This window comes from Chelonoidis abingdonii, chromosome 4 (assembly GCF_003597395.2).
Source record: "Chelonoidis abingdonii isolate Lonesome George chromosome 4, CheloAbing_2.0, whole genome shotgun sequence".
NCBI lineage: Eukaryota > Metazoa > Chordata > Testudines > Testudinidae > Chelonoidis > Chelonoidis abingdonii.
The window spans coordinates 129,944,811-129,971,714 of record NC_133772.1 but is presented as its reverse complement, the minus strand read 5'-3'; the positions used below and the strand labels follow the sequence as shown (position 1 = coordinate 129,971,714).

Below are 26,904 nucleotides of genomic sequence, written 5' to 3'. Positions count from 1 at the left end.
TGCGCTTGAGAGGGACTAAAAGGAGCTGAAGTGCAACTCACCCTGTAACCATGACAGCTTACAGCCTTTATTGGGCCATGGAACTCACTCCCACAAACGATTACAGTGACCATGGAACTAACTAATTTCAGAACTAAAGGCTGCATCCTGCAGAGTGTTGAGCACTCCAACCCCGATCCAGCAAAGTACTGCAGCATGTGAGTAGTACCACTGAAGCCCATACTGGCCTTCAGACTTACACAAAACTCTGTTTCCCTGGAGCAGCTCCTCAGCTGGTGTAAACAGCCATAGCTCCACTAACTTGATATTTCACAAAAGCTAAGAATGTGTCTCACTTTTTAGAATGAGGATGCTAATAATCACTTAGTTATCTTCATTAACTACTGTGTTTTTGTAAAGTGCTTTGAAGTTGCAAACTGATAGTTTTCCTAAACTTTTGTTTTCATTTTGTTTATCAAAACTTGGTTTGTAGTATTTTTCTTCTCACCAGCCTGATCGTTATTATTGATGTCAGAAGTTACTTGGTTGTTCTACCTTGCAACAAATCCACTTCACAATGAAAAATTACACAAAACCCCTCTATAATACGCTTTTACCATATTGCACTTTTTACAGGAAGTCACATTTGTGTGGTTAAACCTGCTCTGCAAATAACAGATGAATTATATCAGCATGTGAACTCAGCTAACATTACCTTTAAAAAACCTATGTAAATAAGAAATTGGATATAACGAGAAGAATGGTTAGTGCGATACACGAACATTAACCTCAAAGGTTAACGAGACACAAGGTACAGACCACATTCCTGCAGCAACCGAGGTCAGCTGCAAACGCTAATGGACTATTCTGCTAAACAGAATTATTTCAATTATTTTCATCACACCAAATGAAGTAATGATTAGAGTGGATAAAAAAATTTTTTAATTAATTAGATATTATTTAAAGAAATGGCTATTTATGGAATGGCACAATATTTGCAGTTTTTGTCCAACCAACTTATTCAAATTGAGCTTAAAAATACCCGTGCTCTACAAACTTCAAGGCAAAAAAGCATTCAGTCAAGTTACTACAAGAAAAACACCTCCCATATCTGGCATCTTAGCATTTGCTGCAGCTATGACTAGGTTGCTAATTTTGTCCTGCCATAGAATCTACCACTTCTACTTCCCATCCAAAGTCAGCATCACTTGTAGAGGATCCTGCAGCACAGGGGAGGGCAAACAACAGCCTGCAGGCTGGATCTGGCCCATCAGGGCTTTCAATCCAGCCCACAGGATGTGGCACAGTGGGGCTAGGGCAGGCTCCTTGCCTGCCCTGGCCCCATGCTGCTCCCAGAAGCGGCCGGCACCACATTCCTCCGTGGGCTGCCCTCTCCTGCAGGCACCACCCCCCACAGCTCCCACTGGGCAGAAATGGGGAACCGCAGCCAATGGGAACTTTGAGTGTGGTACCCACAGGCAAGGGCAGCGCATGGTGGAGCTGCCTGTCCCACCCCACCCCACCCCAGCCCCAGGAGCCACTGCCAGACATGCTGGCCACTTCCAGGATCAGCGTGCGGCCAGGGTGGGCAGAGAGCCCTCATTAGCCCCACTGCATGCCACTGCCACCCCAGAGCCACTCGAGGTAAGTGACACTGCACCAGAGCCCACACCCCGAACATCTCCTGCACCCCACACCCCATCCCCTTGCCCAGATCCCGCTCTGGCACCCCAACCCCTTACCCTGAGCCCCTTCCTGCATACTGCACCCCCTCCCACATCCCGCACTCTCTCCCGCACCCCAACCCTCTGCCCTACATTCATGCCCTGCATACAATTTCTCCACCCAGTTGTGGGTCTTGGGCCAAAAAGTTTGCCCACCCCTGCTCTACCAGATACCAAGCGAGGCAGGACTCTGCTCCTGCATTACAGCAGCAGTGGGAACAAGTGGAAAACTCCCTTGATCAAAACTGTTGTGAAGGTTGAGTGTATTTAGCCACCAGCTCAACTAAGGGGGAGGCATGGTCCCTCATTCCCCCCTATGATCCAATGCACAGAATGATCTGCTCAGGTCACACCATCTTTTATGCTCCCTTCTCTAATGCACTCTGAAGTCTGGTGCACAGGGGGCAAGCTATGCACCAGCCTCCTTTCCACTTCCTTTGATGTGCACTGAGGGACTGTAATTGTGGCTGGCCCTTGCATGAGCTGTCGAAGGGGGAAGATCCATCCACACTGTGCACCTGCGTATAGCACCTCCCATGTCGCTATAAAATATCTTAAATCCAAAGATACCAATAACAAAAATTACAATAATCCTGCTCAGTGGCTCTCAAACTTTTGTACTGGTGACCCCTTTCACATAGCAAGCCTCTAAGTGCAACCCCCCCCCTTATCAATTAAAAACACTTTTTAATATATTTAACACCCTTATAAATGCTGGAAGCAAAATGAGGCTTGCAATAAGGGCTGACAGTTCGTGACCCCCCCACGTTATAACCTCACGACTCCTGAGGGGTCCCGACACCCAGTTTGAGAACCCCTGAGTACATATATATAGCATCTTTCATCCATACATCTCAAAAAGGCTTGATGTTGTTAATGAATTAAGCCTCAGAACATGCCTGTCAGATAAGGAAGTAGTTTACAGAGAGGGTTTGTGTGAATAACAAGCACGAGGCCAACTACTATGTGTTTGTTATAAAAGACCAGGAGTCAGAAGTTGCTCTTAATGCTGATGGTGACAATCGAGTTCTCCTTTCTGAGGTTCTTAAAACACTGTATTGAGCAATGTGTGAAGACATCCATCCCAGACTTGTGAGCTGGAAACTAGAGACAAGTCATAGAGAATCCAGGTTTTACTCGGAGAGTCCAGTCCTGGTAGGCCAGGACTTTGGGGGCTTAGTCACTTCAGTGTGAAAATTCATGTAGTGCAGACATGCTCAATATGGCTCACAGTTATTTACCTCCCTGTCATATCTCAGTGCTTTGATGCAGCAAGTTACAAGTAACCTGGGATGCAAGTATAACATATGTAAAGAGACACCACAGAGTAACAGATGATTCATAGAGGTCTGATTGTAATCTCCTACCAATTCTATGCTGCTGTACCACTGATGCGAATGAATAGAGAATTCTGATTTGTTAGTGTCTGGTACCCACATATAAATGGCATACGAGCTGCGAGTCAGTAGCGAATCAGATCAGGACTGATGGAGTTGCTCTGTATTTACACCAATGAACTTGGGAGCAGAATCTGGCCCAAGCACTTAGTTTATACTGCTAAGATTTTGGGTAGTAGCTGGTGAATTCATTTTAACTCCTCTGTTTCCTGTTCTGATACCTTCTTGTGAAATAGAACAATTAACTTAAGGAAAAGGTTTCAAGGCAAACTCCACTTGGGAGCACGTCAGCTCAGCATCTTAAACTATAAACAGCTGCTGAACAAAAGGCATCTTACACTCAGCAATTTAGTCATTAAAAACATCATTCCTGTCAGAACAGTCAGATTCATAGGAACATGCCATACTCCAGGGCGGAAGCTTTCCCTTGACTTTCTAGCTATTTAAGCAACGTATGCTTACCTCCACCTTCTCCAGCACTCCACTGATCCATTAACTCTTTAACCCACTCACTGTTTCTTACTGTAATAAAGCGTGGTACTTTATAGCATCCCACAAGCCATCTTGCAACCAACCTCCATTACATACACCAAGTTCTTAGAAGTTACTATCAGGATGGTAAGTGTAGGAAAAAAATGACACAGACTTGAGTAGTCTACTACATATACAGAGATATAAAATTGTAATGAAGTATCCTTACAAGATCAGGCCACTGCTAATGTAAACTACTTCCCTTTTATAGAAATAAGAACAAGAAGTAACTAATTTTGGAAAATACTGAAATAACACGCACAGTCAGAAACTACACTGTGAATGGAAACTGCAAATTTTAGACACTAGCTAATGCTTTCAAAACACTCTCAAGCCACTGGAGTGTGTTTGAACAGAACAATATTTTAAACAAAGGTTTTCAAAAATTCAAACATATGCAAATTACAAACACAACACTATCAATCAGGACACAGACACATGCATAACTGTATACAACACAACAAACTACATAAGGCCTCAGTCCTTCAATGGGATCCACACAGGTGAGTTCTTATTTTCCGTTCAGTTCTCAGTGGGACAAATGAATCTCTGATAACTCCACTGAAATATCATTTGACTTGCACCAGAGATGAATTCGGCCCAGTGAATCAAGTTCAGCATTGGAAGCCAGAATCAGAGCAATCTATTATTCGCACAAAAATCTAATTATCTTTTCATAACTGAAACACAAACCTTCTGAAAATAGCAGTTTAAATAGGTCACGCTATTCTTTATATTACACCACATGAGTTTTGTTCAATAAAGTTATTATATATTCACAGTAGAGTCCCCAGGTACTCACCAGCTTGCCATTGAGGAAAGGATTTAGCAGAAGATTCAGAAACAATGTATTATCAATCAGTCACATGTAATTTGTACTAAATCAGGTATTCTGTTTCTCCAATTTACAGAGCGGAACAAAAACTCAGCAGTAATGCAGTTTGAGAGTGTACGCATAAAGCCTTATAACCAAACAGGAAAACGGAAGTTTTACCAAAAGAGAGAGCAGGAAATAACACTGGGTTTAAAAAAAGAAAAAGAAAATTTGTTCAGTATAAAAAGATGAAAAGAAACAATAGTCCAAGACCAAGAATACGGATTAAGATTAGATCAATTGCCATTTTTTTCCACTGGTAAAGTTGATATTAAAAGCATTTGATTAGTTTTTCATGTCATGGCTTAAGTGTCAAAAAAAAAAATCCAACAGATGTACTGTCACTTGTGCAACACAGTGTACTTGATCCTGTACAAAACACAGAGACTTTGTCTACATTGAGGGCTACCTCTAATTTCAGCACTAAGCACAGGGGTTCTCAAACTGGGGGTTGCGACCCTTCAGGGGCTCACAAGGTTATTACATAGGGGGTCACAAGCTGTCAGCCTCCACCCCAAACCCTGCTTTGCCTCCAGCATTTATAATGGTGTTAAATGTATTTAAAAAAGTGTTTTTAATTTATAAGGGGGGTTACACTCAGAGGCTTGCTACGTGAAAGGAGTCCTCAGTACAATAGTTTGAGAACCACTGAGCAAGTGTATCAGTGCAAATCCTCAGCGCACGCAAGGAAAGTCACCATTTGCATTGGTAGAGCTTATCTGCTCAAAAGAGTCTATACTCAATGCACTCCATACTCATCCTGAATAGTACTTGTTCAGTTCTGAGTGGGTAACCTGGGGTGGTATAAGTTGCACTGAATTGCTGCCACCGAATTGCTGCCGCCACGGAAACGCGCATGCCGCCCTAACAGCACATGGGCTGCCCCCGCCATCTGCAGCAGCAATTCGGTGCGCTGCTTGGGTGCAAAAACACACAGACTGCCGCCCCTTGCAGATTGCCACCCCAAGCACCTTCTTGGAATGCCAGTGCCTGGAGCCGGCCCTGCAGCCAGGTCAGAATTTGGAAAGGGAAAAGGTGAGAGTCAGCCACCTCTTACCTCTTTCTCTTTCCTGCCTGTGCTATACAGCCTGTGCTAACCCTTCTGCAACATGCAGCAGAGAATCTGGCCTGATGTAAATAGTCTTCCAGGTTACAAGTCCTGAAGGTTACAAAAAATAAAACTGAAGTGCGAGTGACAAGAGCAAGGAAACAAAGGTGCTTCTAGATGATAAGAGAGCTATTTTATGACAGTTTGATTTTATTTGAATTTATTTTGTCTTTTTTTTTTTTTTTTTTTTAATATCAGAGCTGATTTTAAAAAAACGTTGAACTCGCCCATATTGTGACTGCAGAAAAACATCGCAGGAAGCGTGTGTGGGATTCTCAGCAGTCACTGTGTGATAACAAAATTTCACCAAACAATGTGATTCATCGGGGTAGGTAAGGGCCACATCGGGGAATAGAAATTGTACGGGAGAATATGAATGCTCACAAAATTGGGGTTGGGGTACGGGAGGGGGTGAGGGCTCTGGGGTGGGGCTGGGGATGAGGATGAGGAGTTTGGGGTGTAGGAGGGTGCTCTGGGCTGGGACCGAGGGGTTGGGAGGGGGATCAGGGCTGGGGCAGGGATGCAGATTCCGGCTGGGGGTGCGGTCTCTAGGATGAGGCTGCGGATGAGGAGTTTGGGGTGCAGGAGAGTGCTCCGGGCTGGGGTCAAGGGGTTTAGAGAGCAGGAGGGGGATCAGGGCTGGGACAGCGGATTGGGGCATGGGGAGTTGCCCGGGGGTGCAGGTTCCAAGCAAGACTTGCCTCCAGCGGCTCCCAGAAGCAGTGGCATGTCCCTTCTCTGGCTCCTACACGGAGGCACAGCCAGGCAGATCTGCACACTGCCCCATCCGCAGGCACTGACCCTCCAGCTCCCACTGGAGCACATAGGAGATGAAGCAGGGCCATGCTTGCTTCTGGGAGCCATGTAATGCAGCCCCGACCCAGCGCCCCGGCCGGAGCGGGGCCAAGCCGCATGGTGTGGCCCCCGACCCAGCGCCCTGGCCAGAGCAGGTCCAAGCTGCTGGTGCAGCTCGCCAGCCTGCTTAAAACGGCTCTGGTCCATGTGCTGTAGTTTGCCCACCTCCATGAAAGATTCTCAGAGCTATTCCTGCAAGACACAAACAACCCACTGGGTCATATTGCTAATGAATTATTCCCCTGCTCTACACAGCCTCATAAAACAAAACCTTATCTTGCCTACATATTCTGATCAGTTTTGCCCCTCCTCTGGATAACTCTGGCACTGTGTCAAGCCAACCTTATAAACCATCATTACAAACTGCCTGGCTCCAAAGGGCTTTAAAGTTCACTGGGAATACAGCAGTCATGCTTGGCATTATCACTACGGCAATATGTAACCTCAAGTACAAACCGCACTTTGGAGTCTGTGATAATGAGACTGATCCTAAGAACTCCTATTCCACTCAGCCACCTAAGGTGTGCAAACACACACATTAACAATTTCACAGCTGGCACAGGAGGGACAGACAGATTTAAACAATGTTCAGTGTAGCAAGAGACATCATCTACTTAGGCCCTGTCTATACTGGCAAGTTTCTGCACAGGAAAGCAGCTTTCTACACTGCAACTCCTGAGGTGTACACACTACCAAGCGACTTGGAGCGCAGAAACTGCACAGCTGTAGCACTGTAAAAAAGCTGCCCCAATAAGAGGCATAGAGCTTTCTGCGCTGGGGCTACAGCACTGTGGTGCCAGTGTAGACACCGTGGTCGATTACAGTGCTGCGACTGGACTCTGAGAGGTGTCCCACAATGCCTGTTCTCGACTCTCTGGATATCAGTTTGAACTCTACTGCCCTGCCCTCAGGTGACCAGCCATCATCCTCACCCTACAAACGCCTTTGGAATTTTGGAAGTCCCCTTCTTGTTGGCTCAGTGACATGTGCAGTGGTCTCAGTGCATCTTTCCAGGTGGCTAGGCCTGCTCCGTACACCAAGCGATCCCCCACTTGGAGCAATGCCAAGCTGCTGGACCTCATCAGCATTTGGGGAGAGGAGGCTGTGCAATCCCAGCTGTGCTCCAGCCATAGGAATTATACCACCTACGGACAAATTTCACCATGCATGACAGAAAGGGGCCACGACCAGGACACAGTGCAGGGTCAAAGTGAAGGAGCTGCAGAATGGTTACCACAAAATGCAGGATGCAAACTGTTGTTCTGGTGCTGTGCCCACGAGCTGCCAGTTCTACAAAGAGCTGGACGTGATACTTGGCAGTGACCCCAACTCCACTGCAAAGAGATACTTCAGGGGCTCACGTGCCAGTTGAAAGTGAACTGAGCCAGAAGGAGGAAATCTTGGACGAGAATGTGGAGGGGGAGGGACCCAGACGCAGAGGATGACTCAGAGGTCAGATGCATGCAGCCAGGAGCTCTTTTCCACCCCAGAGGCCAGCCAGTCACAGCTGTTGGATGCTGGCAAAGCGCAAACAGAAGGAGGCGGCCCCTGGTGAGTGGATTTGATTTTGGGAATCACTAAAGTGAGTTCCTGGGGGAAGGAAGGTTGCAGAAACGAGGCTTGTCTCCCACCACATGCCTAGTCTGAGTGACTGAACAGGCTGTTGATTGACTCCCTCACTTCACAGGAATCTGCCTCAGATCTCCAGGAAACTCTCCTGGAGATACTGGGCAATCCGCTGCCACAGGTTCTTCGGCAGAGCTGCTTTGTTTCTTGCCCAATTAATGGTAACTTTCCTGCGCCACTGTGATATCACAGGGGCAGGTTGACCATTGCTGCACACAGGTAAGTGGCATGGGGCCAGGGCGGAAACTGCAGTCTTGGAGAAGATCCTCCCTTGATTCACTGCTGAGGGTCAGCAGCAAGATATCTTAAGAGCCCTGCAAAGCAACATACAATTATGTTAAGCCCACATATTGCATCATCTGCACCAATCACCTCCTACCATTATAAGCACTACACTCCTGAGAATAGCAATAAATATTAGTGGCTTTCAGCTTTAAATTACTGCCTTAATGCATCCCTGATCCTTATGGCCCTGAGCTGCACCCCTCTAATAGCCCTGGTCTCTGGCTATTCAAACTCAGCCTCCAGGCACTGAGCCTCTGCAGTCCAGCCTAAGTGAAGCTTTCATCCTTCCCTTCACAAATATTATGGAGTGTACAGCACGCGGCTATAAGCATTGGAATGTTGTCATCAGCCAGGTCCAGCTTCCCTATAGGCTTCTAAATGGCCAAAAGCAAACACAACTGTCGCTCAGCACATGCTCAGCCTGACATTGAACCCGCTCCTTGCTGCTGTCAGGTTGCTCCATGTATGGCTTCATAAGCAACGGCATTAAGGGGTACGCATGGTCTCCCAGGATCACAATGGGCATTTCTACTTCCCCTATCATGATCTTCCGGTACAGGAAGAAAGTCCCGGCTTGCAGCTTCCTGCACAGGCCAGTGTTCTGAAAGATGCGTGCATCACGCAACTTTCCGGATCAGCCTGCATTAATGTCTGTGAAACATCCATCGTGATTCACAAGCACCTGGAGAACCAAGAATAAATACCCCTTGCAATTAATGTACTCAGTGGCTAGGTGGTCTAGTGCCAGAATTGGAGTATGCATGCCATCTATCGCCCCTCCCCAGTTAGGGAAGCCCATCTGTGCAAAGCCACGCACACTGCCCAGAGTCACAATCTTTTGGAGCAGAATGTGATTAATGGCCCTGCATACTTCCATCAACATGAGTCCAACGGTAAACTTTCCCACTCTGAACTGGTTAGCGACCGATCGGTAGCAGTCTGGAGTAGCCAGCTTCCACACTGCAATCGCCATGCGCTTCTCCAACGGTAGGGCAGCTCTAATTCTTGTGCTGCAGGGCTAGGGCGAACTCATTACACAGTCCAATGAATGTGGCTTTCCTCATCCAAAAGTTCTGCAGCCATTGCTTGTCATCCCAGACGTGCATGACAATGTGATCCCACCACTCAGTGCTTGTTTCCTGAGCCCAAAAGCGGTATTCCACTGTGGTCAGCACCTCTGAATGTCACAAGCAATCTCATGTCGTAGCTACTTTCCGTGGCGAGACCAATGTCGCACTCCTCTTGCCTTTGTAGTTTAAGGAATATCTCCACTGCCACTCAGGACATGTTGGTCAGAGCGAGCAGCATATTGGTCAGCAGTTTGGGATCCATTCCTGAAGCCTGAAGAGGCAGGGTATGTGATACACAAACCATTGAAAGATGGCACCAAACGTGGAAGGAAGCACAGGGATTGCTGGGATGTGAAGCAATGCATCATGGGACACTGGGACAGGACCCAGGATGCCCCACGATCCTCTCTGTCTTCCCACAGCTCTTAGCAGCAGAACAGGAAGAGATGCTTTGTGGGATACCTGCCCAGAGTGCACTGCTCCGAATACTGCTGCAAGTGTGAACATGCTATTGCACTGGCAACTGACAGTGTGAATACACAACAGCTGTTTCCCTTCAGCTCTCTCTAAGCAGCACTATAACTCTGTCAATGCAGACATGTCCTTAGTGTGTAAATGTCTCACTGCAGCAGGAGTTTCTGTCACCAAGTTCAGGAGGGTAGACTTGCACCACTAGATTAATATATGAAGAGTGAGGTTTTTATGGCTTTATCTGTGTCTCTAGTAACAGATTATTACACACAATTTTTTGACGGACTTTCTCCTCCCTGAGCTGATTGGCTGTTTGCTCCAACCTCCCCTACTCCTTCCTTCACAGTCTCTTCACCTTAGATTCACACCACACCTGTGCTTCCTACTTTCTTGTCCCTTTCCCCTCCCGTTTCTTTCCATTTAGTTGATACCCTGTGTAGTAAGTGAAGGCCCTGATAAAGGCCCAGTATGAGGCCTGAGCTAAAGTAATGGTCAAGACTTTGCTAACATAAAGCAAAGTTAAGCTGTGAGCCAGAGGCAGGCTCTGCTCACAGAAGCTGGCAAGGAAAGGGCTAATGCAAGAAGATACATACCTAAAAGGTACTGAACACTAGAGATCAGAACATTCGCATACTTGTACATTGCACACAGATAACAAGGAACAGACTGACTCATCCCAATTACAGGGGCAAAAGGGTAATATGATGGATAGAGTTGTTTTGTTCAAACCAACATGAACAAGGTGAAAGGCGGCACCTTGCTACATAGAGGGGTTGCACCTCAATATGTCAGGAGTGATGGGTAACTTGTTTGTACCTGTGTATAAGAATGTATCCCTGGGGCAATGTCCTTGTCCGGCGGAGGGGGCAGTGAAAAGTTCTGCCACTGACTAAGCCAAGTTCATTGTCAAGAGGCACTTTCTCGTAGTATGCCCTGAGTTAGGCTAAGAAACCTACAGGAAACTGCAATTGTGTCCATAAGGCAATAAACCTGGCCGACGTGCCTTGCATCTTACTAGACTCTGTGGTCATTGGGGGTTCTTGTCGAGTCTGCTGCATCAGCTATCTGCAGAGCTGGGGCAGCACACAGGGCAAGCACACGCACGCAGCCGAGTGATACCAACAAGAAAACCCATCCTCCCCCGAAAAAATACTAACATGATGTTGGCTGTCATCACATTGTTCACTCTGCTTATATGCTATATCCCTTCCCTCACCCTGTGCCCATCTTTCTATTTAAACTGTAAGCTCTTCAGGGCAGGGACTGCCAACTGTTCTGTGTCTGTACAGTGTCTAGCACAATGGGGCTGGCCCTTAAGCACTGCCATAAGAAAATTTATAAAATATAGCTTACTTTTCACAATTTATGTTGATTATTTTCTGCATGTCAGTCAATGGGACTATGAAAATAATGTAGCCGGTTTCACGTTTCTTTTCAGTCAATGTCTAATTAGTTTCGTTTTCTGATTCTCATGCAGTATATTAGCACAAGGCTGCAATGCTGGAGTTGTAAACCCTGCAGAGGGATGTTTACATCCCAACAAGATACCTGTTTTATTGACATTTAAAAATAATCCATGAAAACATTTCTCTTCACATTAACTTTTATAAAAACACTTTTCTGAAGACTCAGATTTGGCCATAGCCTGTTGACATTGCTCCTTTGTGTCAAAGGCTGTAGGCGAAGTGCAGATCAGTCTAAACTGAAAATCTTGTTTCTCAGAAATTGAAGAACCTATGTTCAATTTAGGAACAAGTGGTTGTTCCTCAAAAGTAAATATGAGCAGTGTATGAACGATCTCACTGCTATACCATCGGTCACTGCACGAACAGCATTCCACTGTATGTTTTAGGAGCATGGCTTGAAAAATTTGTCTCTAAATAATTATTGACCCAAATCACAAAATAATTGTGCCAAAGTCACCAAAGTGGTTGTGCTGTGCTGTGCTCAGTACAAGTCTGGAGGGGACTGGAGAAAGGTGGCTCTATGCCACCTTTACATTTCTCTGATCTCATAGGCACAGGTCAGGTCCCTCGCAAAACTATTTTAGGCTAGCTGCCAAATGCCTAGGAGGGGAGGGGAAAGAGGCTCAAACTCAGTCCCCACTTAATTTTCCTGCTAAAAATAAGCAGTTTTGACTCTTAATATACACAGTAATTGGGTCCATTGAGTAAGAGAAAGCAGTTTTTTCTGACCGTAGCTGCACTTTGAGGGTGTGATTTTCAGAGGTGCTGAGCTAACTTCAACTGGAGTTGTAGGAGTTCAGCTCCTCAAAAATACTAGGCCCTGAATGATTTGCCCAAAGTCGCACAGTAAATTGGTGACAGTGAGTGGAATAAAATCCAATGCTGACTCCAAGTGCCAAGTTAATTTAATTAATCACTACTGTATACATTCCAGCAGAAAAAAACCAAAAACAATGAGGAGTCCTTGTGACAACTTAGAGACTAACAAATTTATTTGGGCTTAAGTTTTCACGGGCTAAAGCCCACTTCATCAGATGCATGGAGTGAAAAATACAGTAAACAGAATACATAATATTGCACATGAAAAGATGGGAGTTGCCTTACCAACTGGAGGATCAGTGCTAACAAGCCAATTCAATTAAGGTGGAAGTGGCCTATTCTCAACAGTTGACAAGAAGAGGTGAATACCAAGGGAGGGAAAATTATTTTTGTAGTGCTAACAAGGCCACTCCCATGTGACCCATCCACTCCCAATCTTTATTCAGGCCTAATTTGATAGTGTCCAGTTTGCAAATTAATTCCAGTTCTGCAGTTTCTTGTTGGAGTCTGTTTCTGAAGGTTTTTTTGTTGAAGAATTGCCGCTTTTAAGTCTGTTATTGAGCGTCCATGGAGGCTGAAATGTTCTCCTACTGGTTTTTGAATGTTACAATTCTTGATGTCTGATTTGTATCCATTTACTCTTTTGTGTAGAGACTGTCTTGTTTAGCCAATGTACATGCCAGCAATACTCCTCTGCCATGTATGTGGATGGGTCACTACAAAAAGTAATTTTCCTTCTGCTGATACTCCCACCTTCTTGTCAACTGTTGGAAATGGGCCACCTTGATTGCATTGGCTTCATTAGCACAACAAAAGTAGTTTTCCCTCCCTTGGTATTCACCCCTTCTTGCCAACTGTTAAGAATAGGCCACTTCCACCTTAATTCAATTGGCTCGTTAGCACTGACCCCCCCACTTAGTAAGACAACTCCCATCTTTCATTTTCTAATCATTCATTTGCACCGCTAAAATGCCTTGATGGATTTGCACTAGAAAGAGAGTACTGTGAAGGAAATATCACCTTAGGACAAAGTACAAATAGGATCTAGGTCTATGCAGACCTAACAAGGACTGAACACTAGATGAACACACATCTCTACCCCAATATAACGCTGTCCTTGGGAGCCAAAAAAATCTCACTGCGTTATAGTGAACTTGCTTTGATCACGTTATAGTGATCACGTTATAGTGAACTTGCTTTGATCCGCCACAGCGTGCAGCCCCACCCCTCCGGAGCACTGTTTTACTGCATTATATCTGAATTCGTGTTATATCGGGGTAGAGGTGTACGTCTAAAACAATTGGTTTAGATCTCTGCAAGATCAGGATTTCTTGTACGCAAGAGCCTAGCCTTAGCTACAATGGTATAAATATCACTGGAACCTTTTTAGCAACACGCCTACTGAACATATTGACTGAGGGATACTATTCTAAGGAGGATGAGGTGCTGTGTGTGTGTTTCTCTGAGAGAAAACTGCATCAGCAAGCCACACACAATTTTCAGATGAGATGTATGATATGCTATCAGTTCTAGGAGCTATCGATTGAATCTAGATAGATTACTGGCTCAGCCTCAAAATGATACATCATGTCAAGATATGAAAAACATTTAATTCCTTAAGAATGAAGAGAAGCACTTTAAGATGTCCTGGGTTTGAATGCACAAGACTCTTAAACTCAAGTCATCCAAAATAAACTCTACTATCTAAGAGCTATTTGAAAGAAGATAAGCTGAAAATACCCTTTTTCCACAATTAACACAATATTTCAGACCATCTGAATTACTTTTTGATGTGTATGTATTTGTTCTTTCATATTTAGGTTTTATTATTTATCTTAAAAAGAAACCCATTACAATGAGTAAACAGTAAAAGGAAGTATTTGCATAGATTAACGTCTTTCATTTAGGGAAAGCATAATTAATAGGCATGAGAATTCACTACTAAAATGACACACTAATAAACGTTGAAAATCAGTAAGAAAAATTGTATGCACAATATGTGCATGAATGCTGCATAAGGTATGCACAAATATACATAGATATAGATCAGATTTGCAAAACTCATTTCACAGTTGTTAGTCATATATAAATATATAAGATCATTTTTATATCATGCTCCCAGATTTGGATCCATTACATGTGCAGATAGGTCAAAAATTCTTTGTCCAATAACCATCAGCCCTGTACATAAAAAATGCACTACAAGTCTTTCAGGGCTCTAGTCTCCCCACATTCCATAGAACCTTCATTTCACTTCAAAGGGAGCTGTGAAAAAATTTAAAAAAAATGATAGTATAATATGATCTACTTCTTTAGTGTTAGGAGGTTTCTAAATATTTAATAAGATGCTAATTTGATGATGTGACAGAGAAGCTATTGTGCCTACATAGCCTGGCAGCTCCACATCAGTAGTTGTCAGATGCTATTAAATTAGGGTGAAATCCTTGTCCCGCTGATGTTAATGGGAACTCCTCCATTGACTTAAACAAGGCCTGGATTTCAACCTTAGTGTGCACCCAAAACAATTATTTAAAAATCAGGCAAACATTTGGCAGATAAAACACCCCCAATATCTTTCTAATGCGCTGAATTATGCAGATTTTGAGGAGGTGTTCTTGCGCTTCCTCAGATATCCTCCCCCCTCCTCTGCAATCACAGTGTGTCCTTTTGCAAGAGAAACCAGAACACTATCAACGCTACGATTCATAAGGAGGCTAAGAGGATCAGAAAGCAAGGCAATAGATTTGAGTTTTCAATGGATTTCATCACTTGCTGGTATATATAGGAGTGAAGTAGCTGATGATTTGACCAAAGTTGGAAGACCTGAAATTCAGGTAAGAATGACAATAGCTGATGATATTGATGCCCTATCATGGAAAATATTAGCTGACATAAATGGTCAACAGATACAAAAATCCTGTGATTAATATCCAAGCATCTCAGAAAAAACACCTACTATTGTGAGATTGCAGACAGGGCACTCCACAGGAATGCAAATCACCATGCTTCTGAATGTAATATTGTAAGGAAAGTGACACTCTTCAGATCTGACACCTTGGCTCAAGCCCTCACAAAGGACTGAATTCATTCTTGAACTTCATGGCCTGGCATGAGTATCAGGGGACAAGACGATAACAACAACATGACTTACGGTTCTGTTGCACAAGTAAGGGCAGGACTGGGAGAGGCGGACAAGGTATCTTCTACACGCTCACGAAGCCCAGCTTCCCAGAGACTCCTTATATGCTAGTGTATGGTGGGGACTTGGAGGCAAAGTCAGCGAAAGGCAAGTGGATCTCTGTCGCTGTGTATTGTCTATCCTGCAACACTAAATGATGGGATAGGCATAATCAGTGCCCAGAGGCTGCAGCAGAAGCCATGGAGAGCTCCTCCATGCAGCATGGGGGCAGGACTGCAATCTCTATCATCTTGGAGGAGCTCTGCAGAGAATAGCTGTGCACTGGGAGAGAAATAGGAGCTTCAGTTACAACAGGGGTAGGCAACCTATGGCACACGTGCCAAAGGTAGCACATAAGCTGATTTTCAGTGGCACTCACACTGCCCGGATCGTGGCCACCTGTCCGGGAGGCTCTGCATTTTAATTTAATTTTAAAGGAAACTTCTTAAACCCTTTGAAAACTTTATTTACTTAACATACAATAGTTTAGTTACATATTATAGACTTATAGAAAGAGACCTTCTAAAAATGTTAAAATATATTACTGGCACGCGAAACCTTAAATTAGAGTCAATAAATGAAGACTTGGCACAGCACTTCTGAACGGTTGCCGACCCCTGAGTCACAACTAATATATCGTCAGGAAGGATACGTGAAATGATAAATATAATCCAGAGACTATTAGTACCACTTAACAAATGTCTGTCGTTTCACACACAAAAATCCCCATTCCTTCCTCCAACCGTACAGCATTATAAGCAACTATGAGGTCAAGTTAAATCATCAGATGCATTTGCTGTCTGAGGACTATAACCAGCCCTGATGTGAATAACTAGTAACTGGTCTTTTTCTTCTCTAACCACTTCAACATGGGAACCCACTATACCTCCCCCAAAAAGTTTTCTAAAACTAATAAGTAAAGACTTCATTAAAGACCTGGCCCAATGCTGCTCTGCTGTATGTCAAACAGCAAAACTCTCACTAGCTTCACAGCAGGAACAGGCCTCATCTGCTTTCAAAGGGGCAGCCTATTTTGTCTGATGATACAAATAGCTTGTATCACGTTAGCAATTTAAGTCCTGTATTAGAGATGCTGAATTACAAAGAATTAACTCTGTGGTTACCTTAAATTCTCCTCAGCCCTTGTATCGCAGCTTATGGGAATGAGCCCAGACCCCACTCTAAGCAGCAATGGAACAAATCAAAGACCATAATCTGCCACTTCATGTACAGAATATCTATAACGCCATTTGTGTTGGAGTCAGCTAATTGCACAACCACAAATCAGCAATTTCATAACAACTGGAGCACCACGATCTAATGGCTGGTTATTTAATATGAGACAGAAAATGTTCCCCTTAAAATATGGAAGGACTTGGGATTCTGAGTGTCAAGACATTTTACTGTCCATATAAAACAAACATTACCATTTACATTTTAGCCCATAGTACAAAGAAAAGGCCCAATCTTGCAATCTCTCGACTGTCAGAACTGGCATTATAGCTAACAGAGGTTCCAAGCGTGGAGAGCCTGCAAGTTAAGGATGAAACTGTAGCTCCATATTTCTAGTTAGAAACAACCATGCACTATGGGTCTGATCCAAAACCAACTGAAGTCAACAAAAAGACTCCCTTTCACTTCAATGGGTTTTGGCTCATTTCTAATGTTTTCCTGCCTTTTCAAATTAGATGTTGAGGGACTAAGGAGGTACAGAATATTTTATGTCCAGCTCTGCAGTACCGCTTTTAATTTCTGTAAGAGATTTACTTAATTTTTTTCCTGTTAAAACAGTTCAGATAAAAGGTGGACAGTGATCTAGGTTTCAAGAGCAGCTATTTATGTTCTGAATGTTGGCTAACATTCATTTCTAATTACAGGAGTGTCCAGAAACATTCTCACATACATTGAACCAAATGTCAATGAACATCTGGTCTACAGCAGTTACCTTCACTTTTACCCTGTACATTTCCTTTTATCTCAGTAAATAAGGTTATCACAGATGGTTTTAACAACTGTAGACAGCAGGCAAGGTGACCTGTATGTGTTATATCCTTCCTTTTATTTAAAGAGATTCTATCTTTTAAAAATTTTAAATAGCTAAGAAGGATATTAACTTTACGATCATGAAAAAACAGACTAGGAACCTCTTACAGAAAGTTTTATAATTGCTCATTTTTAGATTTAACTTATTTCCAATGCTACCCAACACCAGAAGCAAAACTGCTGAGCAGTATAACCTATACATCATGTTTTATTTAACGTGCAAAATCCACGTATTGCGGCAAGGGCACCATGACACCGCCTTCTGGATACTAATGGAAATGCTTTTATCATAAGTACTCTAGAAATGCATGGATAAGTGAGGTATAACAGTTATCAAGTGTGAAGACACAATTAGGTCACGTGAAGTAAGGGACATTAGACTGAGATGAAGACATGAGAGAGCTGCTAAGACTCTGGCTAGGAGTTTGACAAATCACAAATTTAATGAGAGAGAATATTCATTGTGGTTTGTATTGTTTTGTTCCCTCCTCCCGCCCCTGGCAGAGGGCTGAAAGGAAAAGGGATACAGTAGGTCAAACTGCCAGAGATTGAGCATGGGTTTGATAAATTTGGAAAGTGCTTTCCCAATGAGTAAGAACCTCTCACTAAAAAAAAAAAAAAAAACAGATCCCAAAGTATAATCATAAAAATGAAGGTAATGTTCTGTAGGAGGGCTACATTATTTTCTTTAATGTTTAAGGAAGTAGTGTTAGGAAGGAATGTGTCAAGGTTATAAAGAGGATATCGTGTAGGACAGCGGAAATCCCAAATAAATGCCTAGCATTAGATAAGATTGTTATAGTAATGTATTTTTCAATAGTGATATTTCTCAGAGCACATGGAGGGGCAGGAAACGATTGGCTTGGGGTGGCTAGAAGCTTGCCTCTGCAGAATAGCACCCTATTTAGGTGGATTGGCAGGTTTGGCCGTTTACTGTGTCTGAGAGCATTATGATGAATTGTACTCTAATCCTTTGTTCTTGTTCTATTCATCTGGGGCTAGATTTTCAGTTAGTTTATATGGGTGTAGCTCCAAAAAAAAGTCAATGGAACTAGACCAATTTAAATTGAGGGTCCAAAATCTCAGCTGGCATAGTGTACATGATCTTCTAATTTTGGTCTGAATGAGGTAAATGTAAAGGTGTTTGCCTGCATATAGTGGCAGAAGTGTTGGTATGAGCATATGTCCAAAGCCCATTAGGGTCGACCAAAAGATTTCCACTGGATCAGGTTGAAGAAGAGTTTAAAAGAGGTTGCTATTTATGGCACTTTTGATTGTGTCCTGGGACAACTTAGCACTGGGAAGGAGGCTATTTCTCCTGGACACATTTTTTTTAAAAATGTAATGTAATCACATAGCCAAAGTGGAATTCAGTTTTAAGTCAATTTTACAGCTTTGCTGACTGAGGCCTAAGGAGCTAAGATCTCATGGGAAGATCTTATTGGCTTAAGCTGATCAGATCTTTATCCCAAAGTCACGCAATGAGTTGATAGCTTTGGTTATATGACCAAGTGTGAGAGAGATTAATCTGGATCTCAGTCCTTTGCTTTAATCACTGAATAACACTAGCCCAAAATGTTCATTCCCATGTTTTAATAAATTTTTATAAATCATATTCTGTAGATTATTTACATTTGTTTCTTCATCCATTGCTTCAGCCAATTGAAGAAGACATATTGAAAAAAACAACAACAAACACCACCACCACAATCTTATATCTGTCTTCATTTCCCTGGCAACAAACAAACAAACAAACCAACCAACCAACCCTACCTGACTTCCCACTTCTTTTGAGGATTATTGTTCTGACTTTCAGGACACACTTTAAATGGGTTTCTCTCTTGTGCACACACACTGGTTTGAATGTTCATATCAGATACTCAGACAATTTTTACACACAAGCGGGGTTTTGCTTTATGCATGCAAATAATCACATATCTAGGGTGACCAGACACCAAGTGTGAAAAATCAAGACGGGGGTGGTGGGGTAATAAGAGCCTATATAAGAAAAAGTCCCAAAAATCGGGACTGTCCCTATAAAATCGGGTCATCTGGTCACCCTACATATATCAAATAACTAACTCACAGCACAATTGCATGTGGTGAACTTTATAATCAGTCTGTTATCATCTGAGGAATATCTTATTGTTATTTGGTCTGTTTAAGCCAACTCCCCAACGTGCAAACAGAATACAAATCAGACAAGACTCTGTATCATCTCTTGGGCAGCACACTCAGTTTAGGCAGTTACAGCTTAATGGATAAAACATTAACCTCTGAGACTCCCTTTCAAATCCAGCTTGCAGTTTCATGACAGACAGTGGAACTGGGTTAGGGAGCATTAATTTCAAACAGTCCTTTTTCTAAAGTAATGCCTGCATTTTTGCCATAAGCCTTTTCTTTTCAATACTTCTGCCCTCCTTGCCTGTTTCATCTCTTTCTGTGTTTAGGATAACTGGCTTCTAACACCCAAACAATGGTCCTTTTTTACTTAATACAACCACAGCTGGAAATCAGGCAGTGAATTTTGAGAACACTTTTGTGAAATACACGATAACTGAAAACAAAACTTCCCCGTCTCTCATGGACAATTATCTTGGCCTTGAGCGTGGAATGTTTTTCAGCTTACGGCTCTGCACTAAGCAGTTCCTGGAATCTGTCATTTTCCCTACGATATTTTTTATGGACTTTCTGTACCTTAGATTCAGGTAGGACTTGTAGGTGCAGAACTGCCACCTCAGGTTGTTTCCAAGTTTTCTTATGTCCTTCCATCTGCCACCTGTATAGTGCTGTGTACCGGTTCCAACTGATCAATTGACCAGCATAGTAGTTTTTTAAAAAGTGACTCTTCAACAATCCCCCCCCTCAAAAAAGAGAAAACTAAAAACAAAGCTATTCATGTGTATTACATATGCCCATTGCTCTCGCTTTTATCCCCACTTAGAATTACATTCACACAGTTTTTAAACGAAAATAAGAATAAAACCCGGTGTTGCTTTGTTAGGTTCTTTGAGACTTTAGATTCATTCTTAGACTATAAGCTGTTTGGGACGGAGCACATCACATTCGGTATGTCTGCACAGTGTCTGGCTCACTGGGGACCTGATTCTGATTAGGGACTCTAAGTGCCACTATAATATTTAATAATTATCATCATCTCAGAAAATGCAGACAAGCCCAAGTGAAAGGGTCCTGCTCATATGTAAGCGTATTTCCACGGTAAAGCTTAATATTTACTTCATGTCCATGGTGCCAATGGATCACTGTTCCCCTCCTAAATCAGTGTCAAGCCATGTACCACTAGTGGGTTCTCTCCCCCCCTCTGCCCAGTCCACAGTGGAAACAGGTCCAGCTACAAAGTCTGGCCCTTAAGCTCAGGTAACAAAGACTCATGCTTTTAGCTCTAGAGGTTCCCCAGTTCAGTCACTGATGTGTAAGCCAAGATGACTATTGTCACACTTGGATGTACTGGACCCACCTTCCCTGCTTTGTGATGCCCTCTGGGAGGAAGCCTCATCTGTCTATGGGAGTGTACTATCCTATTTTCCTGGCAGCCAAAGCAGCACTCAAATGTGCAGAGTGACAGCTCATCCTCCATGTAAATTTGGAGCCTGAAAGTTCCAAGTAAGTGGGCTCAGGATTTGGGCCCTATCGGTAATACTTCAGACAGCCAATCTCACAAGCCCAATCAGTTTCCTTTGGTACAGCAAAGGAAGGATTATAGCTCTTAAACTATCTTCACTATCAGTATTCTAACCACACAAAACACATTATTTACCAGATAACCATGAGATTCTCAGAACCAGCTGGAGTCATTTATCACCATGGCCAGCAGGCTTTGGCTAGCAGGGGGGCAATAACAGCAGGACAGGCCTTGAATCACACATCTGGTCAACAGGCCGTGGGGCTGCTTGGGGCCTCTCCATGCTAGCTTGTTAACCAGATGTGCCAGCCACAGTCTGCTCTCCTGCTTGGCTTTTCACCCAGCCTCCTTGTCCCAGCTCTCAGGCTACCTATTCCCTTGCCTTCTGTCTACAGCCGGCTTCCAGTCTGCCTCTTCCCGCCTGCCGCTCCGACCTCACATGCTCTATCCCTGAGCTGCTCTGTACTCTGCATGTCACTTCCAGTCCATCTCTGTTGTGCTGAAAGAAAAGGAGGAGCCCATGGAGCATGGTCACCATTATACTCCGGTCCTGGAGTGCCCCCAGGGAGTGAGGGCTTGATCTTGCGCCTCTTGATTTCAGTGGAGCTGGATGTAGCCCTGAGTTAGAAACGTCCAAAGTTGATCCTTCATTGTAACAGTTTAAGCTATTGTGCCTTCCTGCCAGCCTTGGGAAAGTATCCTCCTTCACGTACTAAGTCTGGGAGTGTTTAATGGCAACCAACTGCTAGAAGCCTGCAGTGGCTTTGTGCTCTGAGCTCCTCCAACATTTGCCTCTGAGTTTGCGCTGCACAGAGCATACTACCGACTATCTCTAGACAGCACTCACACCTGGCAGCACTGTCGATTACAATGCACATCAAAGCTGTTTCAGATCCAGTGTTCTATGATGAAGGTCTATCTGTATTTATAGAGACAAGGTGGGGGACGTAATATCGTTTATTGCACCAGCTTCCACTGGTGAGAGAGAGTTGGTGCAATGAAAGAAATTAGCTCACCCACCTTGTCTCTCTAAGATCCAGGGACCAACAAAACCCTGCATATCAGTAGTTATAATGGTACCTAGCTACAGGCACTAGAAGAATTTGAAATGTAATTGCTATAGAAAATTTGCCTCTACTGCAAAGAGCAGAGAAGCAGAATCCCAGCCAGTCTCACTAATCCCCCTAGGCTGGGGCTGTGTTTCCCACAGTAGCTTCACAATAATTCAGAGGGATGGAATGATATAGGGTGGGTGGTCAGGAAGACATGAAAAGAAAACAGTGATGCATATAGCCAGCTGTGCAATTCTATTTTAGTGGGTGGGAACTATTGTACAGCTGACCTACTTATAGTGACTGCAAAACCCTTACTTATTCACTCACATGGACTACTCACATGAGAAAATGCTCACCACACTCTGGCCCAGAAACAAACATTGCCATTTGATGGGATGAATCAAGAAGCTCATTATAATCTTTGCCTCTTGCATGCTTCTCCTCCTAAGGGCTGTTCTACCTACAAACTGGCACCAAAATAACTAAATCAGTTTTAATTCACACCTTATGTTATTTTGGTGCAAGCCTGTGTATGGACACTCAATCCAAATTAAAGATGATTTTTGCATTGCCTGAAATTAAATCAAATCATGACACTAATTCTGAAATAAGAGAGTGTCCAGACACAGGCCTGCGGAGAAATAATGAATGGTCTAAGTTAAACCATATGCAGTTATTTCAATTCCAGTTGCGTGCAGACAAGCCTTTATTGTTTAGCTGTGATTTTTAAAAAGGCCTATGGGAGTTAGGTGCCCAAACCTCTCTGAAATTCAGTGGGAGTTTGGTGCTTAACACCTCAGGCTTCTTTGAAAATCCCAGGCAGAACATACAGCTGCAGTTCCCGTCGGAAATTAATGAGGTGGTGTTGTAGCTTCCTACTCAGATTTGAACCTTAGCGTTCATAAACTGAGAAGCTAGCATGAACCCTCTAAGCTTAATTACCAGCTTAGATCTGATATCGCTGCCACCAGCCAAGGATTCCAGGGCTTGGCTCGCTCTGGTCTCCCAAAACCTTCTCTGGGGGACCCCAAGATCAAACCCTAGAGTCTTACCCCATAGGAATAACCCCCCTCCCTGTTTTCTCTTTACTTCCTCCACCAGGCTTCCCCTCCGTGGTTATCCGAAGAAATATAGTACTTAACCTCTTGCAATTACCCAAAACAGAGGACAAATTCACCCTTCCCCCCCCATCTTTCTCTACTAGAGCTGCAACAATCACCATCCGTAATCTTAACACAACAGAATTCCTTCCCTTGTTCCTTAAGCCTACCAGAGAAAACTTCAAACACGGTCTTAAAAATGAGCCTTTATATAAAAGAAAGAAAAACAACACAACAGAGTCTCTCGTATATCAGGTTGCAAACTACGGTCATTGCTCTAACAAAAATATGAATAAACAGCCTATTAAAAAAAGAAATATAATTTTAACTTCCAGCAACTTCACACATTAAATACAAAAAAAACACAAGCCTATTCTTTTTTTACCTTTTACTCACAACTTGGAAAAGAGAATAGAAAGATCCCTCTCATAGCCGAGAGACAGACAAAAGACCCCCACCCAAAACATTCCCTCCCTGAGCTTTGAAAAATCCGGTTTCCTGATTGGTCCTCTGGTCAGGTGTTTGTTCCCTTTGTTAACCCTTTACAGGTAAAAGAAACATTAACCCTTAGCTATCTGTTTATGACAGGTGGTTTTAATTCCATTCCTGTTGAAGAGTGGCCCCCCAGCCACAGATCCGCCACAGCTAGTTTGGCAAAAACAGCCCATCTTTTTTGAAAAGGACAACATAAATCTGCAACTACCGTGTATGTCTGGGGGAATCAAGAGCTTTCGTTTTCCAAGGAATGACAACCACCCCAAAGAAAAGAACACAGTAGCAACCCATGAATCTCTCCTATAAATGGAAAAACATCCCTTCATGTGATTTTCAATTTCTACAGAGGCAGCACTGCAGAAAACTACCAGCTTGGGGGTAGGACGAGGGAGGGGCAGAAATCAGATTTACTTGTGGGTATGAGTGAGTGCAAATTTGGCCTTCAGTACATTGAATGTAACCAGTCCAATCCATTTTGGGGTCATGTTACATTATATGAAAAGGGGGGTAACAGCATACAGCAGGAAGAATCAAGAGTACTCAGGGGTGAGCAATGAAAACAACTGAGTGCTAGTGATAACATGATAAAGAAACACCAGAACCATACCCCACAGAACGTCAGCCTTTTGTCAGCACCTATCCAGGACTTGCATATAGATCCATGGCAAGTTTCTCTTTAAAGAGAAATGATAGACTCAGCATTGGTGAAAGATGAAATCTGCCTGCTGCTTATATCCTCCCATCAAAGAAACAACCGTGGTGTACAGGCTTTGATCTGAACTTTATATCACAGTTAGTGCACTTGAATATTGCCCACTTCACTGAAAAATGCTGCAATTTTGCACAAAGATTTCCACTGTAAAATTCAACACCTTATATAATTATCACAAAAAAAAAAAAAAAAGTCCCATGCAAAAACCTGCAGCTGGCTTTAAATAATTTGCATTCTGTTCCCCTAACTTCTCTTGCCATTTCACCTAGAAGCAACTGAAGAAAACATCAGAAAATTAATGGTTTAAACCGTAAACAGCCATCACATCCTTCATACATTCAGTATGAGCGCCACTGTTTTCTAAATCTTAAACGGAAAAGCCACAACTGCTAAATTCTACTTAAAAACCAAAAACAAATTGATTTCTCCATTAAAGGAAAGGATAAGATTATGGCAATTTTATTTTGCTCGCAAGTTAACAGAAAATAGCTTGAAACAGCTAGACTATTTACCCTTCAGTAAGTTGAAAGGAAATCATGTTTGTCTATCTATATAGGTCTTGGGATCTATAATGCTGCTATTGCTTAAACTGTCATTTTGAATGTACATTTTGCTTTGGAACAAAAATAAAATCAATGCTCCTCGCCCATGTAGGTCAAACCTAATGGCCTGTCATTATCACATCAAGTCCATACATTATGGTTCACGTTTTCAAAGTGGGGGTAGAGGGTGAAATTGTCTTTTAGAGCACAGTCCCCTATAGCAGCCCTTTTTGCTATACACAGTGATGCCACATTCTGAAATACATTTTATCCTGAAATCATATTACAGGATAAAATGAAAAATCAGCAAAGGAGCTCTCTTTAATGTCGCTAATGGCCCAGGCTCCTATACAGCGAAAGACACTGGTTGATCTACTGCTCTAATTAGGCTAGTAGCAATTCTGACATTTATGTTGTCTAACGCAGACATGTTAATCGCCAGAGGGAAAGCTGTCAGTCCTTCTAAAGATCACAGCATTCCCACATTGCACACTGGGGCCTTTAAATATTCAAGTGCTCATCGATTCAGAGTTTAATTTATTTTACTGATACCAAAAACCACAGACAGATCATTCAGTAAAGCCAACTGGCAATACAGGAACTCATTTTATGCTGCCGAGTGTAGTATTTCCTCCTAGCTTCAATATAGTCCAGTTTTACAGTGGGTTTTGTACGAACAATGACCAGGAATATGTGGGTTAGTGTATTCATGTATGTCAGACTCACCTAAGCATGAAACCAGTTACTTCTGGTCATTTATAAATATGCTGCAGGTTATATTGTATTGTACTTTATTCTATTCCCTTGATGGATACGTTTGCTATTTTATGTTTTAAACACAGTGAAAGTACCCAGAGTGACGGATGGGCACTTCGAATTTACAGGTCAAAATTAAATAAAGTTATTGTAGAATATTCTCTCTTTCCAGTGCCAATCTACCTCCACTTACTGAATGTGCTTAATTACACATGGATTTCATGGGTGATAGCCGATCTTCTTTGGTTCAAATATGTGGACTTTCTGTGGTTCTCTACTGGGGCCAATTCCTGCATTCCTGACGTCATGGGAGCCCCCTAAACTCAAAGAGCTCTGGAAATCCTCCATAGACTTTGCATCTCCAGAATGTCCCCGAACCCCGAGCTGTTCTGCCATGGATTCACTTACAAGTGCTTCCTGCACAGCACAGAAAAGGTGTGTGCCACAGTAAATACTAGCTCTCCAAGAATCTCAGAGGTGACGGGTTCAATGCACTGAGAGCAATCCCTCCTAGAGCAGCCTATTAGAACACTGCAGAGAAGAAAGGGCATGTGATCATCTGTCCCTGTGAAAAGTTCCTTGCTGCCCCCAGAGAAAACAAATAGATATATGAATATGCAGGGTAATGGGAAAAGCCTAAAAGCAGCCATAGGGGAAAAGGCTTGTGCGGTATCCAGAGGGCTTCTAGGGGCTAGCTATGTGGAAGTGACTGGAGGGGCAGCTAGGATTATTGGGGTGCCCATAGTTGGGTAGCTCAGAGAAAAAGCTGTGGAAAGCAGGGTTCATAGGGACATATGAGGGGAAGGTAGGGTGGCTAAGGGCTGGATGGAAGCTGAGATCTGTTCTGGAGCGGGGCTCAGAGAAATCAAAATAGATACATGAATATAGAGCATAACGGCAAGATCTTAAAGTGGGGGGATAAGGGAGCACAGCTGTAGTGTAATGCAACTTTCACTTCCATGCAGCGGTGCTGGAACAATTTGTATAGTGGGGGTGTTGAGAGCCATTGAATCAACCTGTAAACTCTGCATATAATGGAAACCACTTCAAGCCATGGGGATACCATAGCACTGCTAGTTCCAGACCCTATGCTTCCATTGAGTGATGAACTGACTAGTCTGTTCCCCACAGCACAGTACCTATGTTACTTTCTATTCGCCACCAAAGTAATAGTA

General features: G+C 43.2%; 1 protein-coding gene across 4 annotated transcripts in view; it reads right to left on the bottom strand.

The window, feature by feature from the left end:
- The window catches only part of EVL (Enah/Vasp-like), a 247,198-nt gene that overhangs the window by 141,746 nt on the left and 78,548 nt on the right, over nt 1-26,904 (bottom strand). For 2 of the 4 annotated variants that reach the window (XM_075065679.1, XM_075065680.1), the window contains exon 1: nt 4,434-4,579. The exons of the other annotated variants lie outside the window; for them this stretch is intronic. The gene's annotated coding sequence lies outside the window, so the exon portion shown is untranslated. Of the gene's footprint in view, nt 1-4,433; nt 4,580-26,904 lie in introns of those variants that run through there. 4 annotated transcript variants of the gene reach the window in all.